The sequence below is a fragment of the Asparagus officinalis genome, chromosome 7 (genome assembly GCF_001876935.1).
Source record: "Asparagus officinalis chromosome 7, Aspof.V1, whole genome shotgun sequence".
NCBI lineage: Eukaryota > Viridiplantae > Streptophyta > Magnoliopsida > Asparagales > Asparagaceae > Asparagus > Asparagus officinalis.
The window spans coordinates 127242544-127249747 of NC_033800.1; positions in this window are offsets into that span (position 1 = coordinate 127242544).

The following is a 7204-nucleotide window of genomic DNA, read 5'->3' on the forward strand; positions in this document are numbered from 1 at the left end:
ATCCCCAACATGTCTTCTGGCCCCTAAGCAAATACATTTGTGTTTTCAAATAGGAATGTGATCACACCTCCTCACAATGGTTCAGTGAGGCTTGATTCAATCTTGACCTTCTTCTTTCCTTCTTGATCGATCAATATCTCATGGAGTTCTTTAACGGGTGTCGTCCTCTCTCACTCCAATACTTTCTCTATATGGAGACGTGTCTTCTCGATGGGTAGAGTCTCCAGTACTCCTTTTCCCTTCATCGAGAGTAGATAATAGAATCTAGCTTCTCGCTGGTTGCTTTTGGCAATTCTGACTCCTTCTGAAGTCGGGAACTTCACCATTTTGTGGTAAGTGGATGGAATTACCCACAAGCTGTTGATGGCAGTTCTTCCCAAAATAACATCATAGGCCGACTTAAGATTCATTACCAAAAACTAGGTCTGGACAGTCGATTACCGAGGGTACTCATAAAGCGTTAGGGGGAGAGTAATCATACCCTCTGGCAGGAGGTCCTATAAATCCAATGAGTTGACCCCAACAAGGTTGCAACTTAGACTTGTCAATGCCCATTTGATTGAATGTGTCGATGAATAGGATATCAGTCGAACTTCATGTGTCGACCAAAATCCTCTTGGCATGGAAGCCATTGATCTCGGCCAAGATGATGAGGGGGTCATCATGAGGTGTCTTAACACCTCTCAAATCTGAGTCGCTAAAGGAGATGGGTTGGTACATCCTTGGGTTTTTGTTGCATAAGTTGACTTACAAAACTTGCCTGATGTTTTAAGCATTGTTGGACATTCCTCCCACTGCAGGGTCATCGCTAATAGTGTTGATAACACCCCTAGTGCTAGCCTCAGTAGGTCATGTGTTTGACGGCTGTTGGGGGCAAGGTGATTTGGACCGAGACCTTTGGCTGGATCCCTCAAAAATGGGTTCTTTCCGGTCTCCCCGGGGGACAAGATTCTTCAAGTATCATCTTTGTATCAAGTCTTTAATATCTCTCTGAAGGACTTAACAATCATTAGTAAGATGGTCGTGATCTCGATGATATCGCTAGTATTGCCTTGTATCTTAGGATCGAGAATTCGACTTCATGTGAGGTGGAGCAGAATTGAGGTACCCCTCTTTCTGGACAATGTAGAGGGCTAATGTGAGAGAGGTGTTGAAGGTAGTGAGGGCCGGTTTCTTAGGGACCTCCCTCCTACGATCCCTCCTATTGGCCCTATTCGGCAAGGGGTCGATTCTAGGGGAATCCCTTGTCGCCTCCTTCCTTGGAGAGAGGTTAGCCTATTTTTTTCTAGTGCTGGTGTTGTTGTTGCTTCTTCAGCTGCCCTGGCCGCCTTCTTGTAGGCTCAAGTATCTTCCACGTCTATATATCCATAAGCCTTGGCTATCAATTGCTCGTAGCTGGTGACTCACTTCTTAACGAGTGAGTTGGCTAGCTTGTTGTTCTCCAACCAGGCCACAACAACAAACATAATGACCACACCGCCATAGTCGTCGACTTTTAGCCTTTTAGCTTGGAACCTCTTGAATTAGTTCCCGAGGCTTTCTCCAGGTTCTTGACGTATCAACATCAAGATGTAGGGGGCAGATTTTACTTGGTGTCGGCTAGGAAGTGATGCATGAACTTCTTGTTGAGCTGTTCAAAGTTACGAATGGACTATTTCGCCAAGGAATTCCACCATAGCTTGGCGGTTCCCATCAAAATGATGAGATAATACCTGCAGATGATTAGATTCGATGCTTGTAGCATAGTCATCTTGTCATAGTAATTCTAAGCATGCTCAGCTGGATTTCCATCGCCTTTATACTTCTCCATGTGAGGTATTTTAAACTTCTCACAAGTGGCGCTCATGATCTCGTCAGCGAGGGGAGTATTACCCCTAATGGCCTCCATGAGTAGTTGAAAAGTCTGGTCATAACCAGACGCCATGTTCTTGATCGACGGTGCTAAAGTGGTATGAAGATACCGATGGCCACGCGATGCATCATGACCAAAGCTAGGGCTCTCCCCCGTTGCTTCCACATACTGCTGATAGTGTTGGGGAGGAGCTACAAAGCGAGTTTACTAGCGAGGTAGGGGAGACACATATTCCGTGTAGTCCACTACTTGTCCAGCTTGTGTGGCATGCATAGATGGAGGAGGGACGGACAGTTGGTTTATCGAGGTGGAAGGATAGCTGAGGGTTGGCCTGCTGGAGACAGAGGAAATGATGAAGAAGGTAGCTGGGGAGGAATCTGGCTAAGGAGATCATTAGTGAATGCAACAAAATGTTGTTAGAAAGATTAAGAGATCCTCTGTGCAGATTCTTCTAACTGGGCTTGAGTGACATAGCCCACGCATGGTTCTCTAGAAAGTAGGTTAACGGATCGACCTAGGCATTCAAAACTAGACATCTTGCATGAAGAAGAATGACGGCCTTACGGTAGGTGTTAAACTGTTGATGTCAGTTATCGAACATGGGATTTGTTTAAAGATTAGAGTTAAACTGGAATCCCCAAGCTTCTTCAAATGGCTTATTAGAGAGCTTGTTGTTCTTCCTTACACATGAAGAACTCGTAAGAGGCCAGAGTCAGGTTCTCCAATTGTTCCTTCGACGATCAAATTAGTATATGAACTTGAGTGAAAAATTTGAGATGATGAGGAAGATTATCAAGTCGTGTAAAAAACCAGTCCCCACCTGTAGCTGCATGACTTCATTTTATAGTGAATAAGAAGAGAAAATAGGTAACTCGGGTTGAATTCAGGCAGGTAGCTTACTCGATAGACAGTTGACAAGTGTCGGCCGCTGGCACAGATAAGTCGTCCAGTCATTTATTGCAGGGAAAACAATTATTGCTTAGAGTTGACTAGATCTGATGAGTCATAAAGACTATAGAGGCTAGAGCAATGATGACTTTACCAGAGCAGTTAATGTGAGGGTAGTTGGTTGTCGGTAGGGGGTTCGAGGATATATCATCTCTCTAGTTGTTTGGCCAAAGGTCGACAAACACCGCCTTTATAGTCAGCTACGCAAGTTGTTGACTAGGACAATAGGCCGAGTGGGGGTGACCATAGGATCGGTCTACGTGGTAGGCCGATAGCTACCGCCTTTTTAGTCGGCTACGCAAGTTGTCGACTAGATAGTAGGTCGAGTGAGGGTGCTCATAGGATCGGTCTGGGGAGTAGGCCGACAAGTACTGCCTTTTTAGTTTGCTACACAATTTATCGACTGGGACAGTAGGTCGCAGGTACAACTCATGTTGCTAGTTTCTGAAGTGATTTGATTAAACATAGGGGTGAACATGTGTCGTCTTCTCAGCAGAGATTAATACTTGGCTAACTTTCACCCTATGACAAGTAGAATCATAATTCATTCGATAAAGGAGCTCATAAGCTAGTTTTTTAATATCGGCTTCTTAAAATAAGAGTTAAAGTTAACTTATTTAATTTTTTAACAAACAAGTAGATATATAAAAACTAGCTTAAAAGCTAGTTTGATCAGAAAGTAATCTCTCTGCAAACACCCTCTTGGAGGCCAACATAAAAGGACTTGACCATAGGAGTGGCCGAGGGTTTAGGGTGAGATCTTGCGTCCATAGGACGAACTCAAAAACCTATGAATCATAAATTAGAACAATTCCTTAGCTTTGTTCAAACATCTGTGGACCGTCAAACATGCATAAGCTTTACAAAATATTTTTGAGATTAATCTATACTACTTATAAAAGATGATTAGGGTGTTAAATCTTTTGGTTGTCTCTTTTATCCTTCTAAAATTAAATAATTTTCAATAATGTCTTGAAATTTATTCAATTCATTCTATTTATTACAATATAATTATTCTTGCAATGAACATAAGAACAAATATTAAAAGCTAAATATATATTATAAATTATAATCATATTCCCCAAATTTTATTCAATTCATTCTATTTATTACACTATAATTATTGTTGTAATAAATATAATAACTAATATATATTATAAATTTTAACCATGTTAGTCTTGTGTTAAATAAGAGTAATATTTCACTTTAGATATTTGGTATTATATATATAATTTTAATATATAAGATAATAATATCATAATTTATATTTAAAAATTATATTATAATTTAAGGTTTAATTAAAAATCTAACATCTAATCTAATACTATAATATATTAATATGTTGTGTGATATATAAAATTTTTATGGAGAGGAATACTAATATAAATGTCAACCTTTTAGTGTAGTCTAGAAATAGAATATAAAATTATCATAATATACATTAGTAACTTGCCATATACTCATCATAATATTTGGATACGAGGTAATTTTGAGCATGCAGAATCCCAAGTAGTGTGGGAAGATATTATATTTGCTCTTGACATTGGACATGAGAAGGAAATTTTCAAAGAAGATGTGGAAGCCATAATTAGAGATATCCAAAATAAAGCAGAGCAACACTCAATTTTCATACGCATTGTGGATGATATTCAGCAATGTTGCACATGATTCGAGGAATGAGATTTTTAAGTTGTTCGTCAAATGAGGAATGTAACGGCTCATGTGTTGGTCCGAAGAGCTAAGAAAAATGATAATTTTGTGGCATGGCTCGAAGACCCACCATCATTTTTGCACAATGTTCTGTAGCCTGATAAGGGGCAGCGTTAATCCACATTCTTTTGTTGTGTTTTTAAGTTATCAGTTTAGTTTGATGTGTCTTAATATTTTTTTTCCCAAAAAAACTATTGCAATGTAATAATTAGATCCTAGCTAACAAAGTAATTTATGACATTTACCCTTCCAAACCTACTAATAATGCATTTAATATAAATATTAGTGAGAAAATGAACACATAATTAAAATATTCATATATCTTTTTTCACTGACTAATCAAATTCTCTTAATTAATTATGCCCTAATTATTTCATGACTAATCTACCTCCAAAACATACCACTTGGATATCAAGAGTTGTACAAAATTATACTACATATGGATGCTCAAATGCACAAAAAAACACTAAAATAAAAATAACAAAAATGAAGGAAGCAAAAATTTTTGATAGTGGAGTCGGTCCCTCCGTTATAGTAACTGACCTTGCAGTCAACAAGATTTTAGAGGTGATAATTAAGAGAGAAGATTGTATTGTTTTTCTTTGGAGGAAACAAACAAATCTACAATTGATTTCACTATCAACTTATAAAAAACCATCAATGTATTAGTTATACAATATGGAAATACGTGGAGAGAAAAACTAAAATAAATGTCAATAATTCATTGTTAGTGGATGGCTGAGGGCTCCATTTGAGCCCTCATCGTTGTTTAAAAAAAAGAAGTTGTGATAAGTGTAATATTAGTTGGCCTTAGAATGTTTAGTCTCGTGGCGTTACTTAATATGCATTACGTGCAAAGCACGTCTTACATGCTAGTTACTCAAATACATATTGCAAGAAGTTACGGTTTTTGTATTTCAGGATGGTCCTAAGAAATTTGCTTGGGGTGAAAGTCCATAACCTTAAAAGCTTAATCTCCATTGCTGGAGATTTTTGGGCTATCCAGAAATGTATGTCCATTCAACTTCCAACGTTATGCCTATAATAACTTGTACCTTTTTCTTCAACTAAACTAGAAGTCTAGAACTATGCTAACGCATGTTGAGCACCAAACTTTGCAAATGAAAGAATGTCACAGTTATGAGGAAACTAAAGGCATTTAGGTATGGTGACAATCAAGTATATCTGTATATACTAGGCTAGCTTTGACTCATCCCTTAACCAAGTTAGAATTTGGCTATGGAGAGTGAGACTAACTCTGGCTTGATCTAAGGGCCTAGAATGAACAAGGAAAAATTGGGCTAGAATTAGTCTTTTTATATTTTTTTTCCCAAACAGACAATACCTAAAAACTAGACTAAAGACTAGACATGACCCATTTTAATGATTTGCCAAATTGATCCTGACATTAGTGTCAGATGCCACATAAAAACTCTGTATTGTCACCCACCAGGAGCAAATACTAACTGTGGCCTGATTTAAGGGCCTAGAATGAGCAAGAAAAACTTGGGGTAGAATTAGTCCTTTTTTATTTTTTTTCCCAAACAGACAATACCTAAAAACTGAACTACAGTCTAGACCTGACCCATTTTAACAATTTACCAAATTGACCCTGACATTAGTGTCAGATGCCACGTGAAAACTCTGTATTGCCACCCACCAGGATCAAAAACATTAGAGTTGTTATTTAATATTTTAGTTTTAAGGTCTTTTAGGTTCATTTCAACAAAAATATATGAAACTTATTACATGCAAAAAAACCATTTATGTAGATCTCCAAAGGTTTTTTTCCAAATATCTTTATTGAATTGAATTTAATCTCCATGTCTCTTGCACAATATAATAATCTTTTCTGTATTCTAAGAATACAAATATTTTAGGCATTTATTCTTTATAAATTATGATAGAGGATTTCACTAAATTACGGTATAGGATTTTGTTTCTAGTTCTAATAAAATACAGAGAGTAAGATACCCCATAAATCAATCTATGCATAAACGCATTAAATTTAATGTTGTGCTTTGTGGGTATCCTATTCATTAGAGGATCTGATAAACGAAAACTAATATCACTAAAATGAAGAAAAAAATAGCAAGAAAAAAGTTTAAATTTTGAATTCAACGTAATCTCAATGTTTCTTGTAATATAGTTATCCTTTTTATTTCTTAGAATGCAAATATTTTAAACGTTTATTCTCTCTAAATTATTGTGGAAAATTATGTTTCTAATTCTAATAAAAAAAAGGGTAAGGATACTCTATAAACCAATTTATGCATAAATCCATCAAACTTGATTTATTGATTTGTGGATATTCTATTCATTATAGAATCTGATTTTTCAGAAAAAAACTAACATAACTACTCATGAAGAAAAAGATGGAAAAAAAACTGACACGATAAAAGTAAACTGTACATAATGAAAGAAATAAAAGAAAAAGAGAAATAAAAAAAATATAATTATTAGATTTAGTTATGACTAGGTATGATTTAATACAAATTACTAAGTACTAAATATTAAAATATTATAATTTTCTAATAATAAATATTTTTAATTTGACGAGAAACCTTATATGAGTAGTTTGATTAGAATTACCAAATATTTAATTTTATATTTGATTATAAAAATTTTCTAATTATGAATAGTTTTAATTTGATGGCACTTGTTAGATAAATATAAAACTAAATATTTGAATTG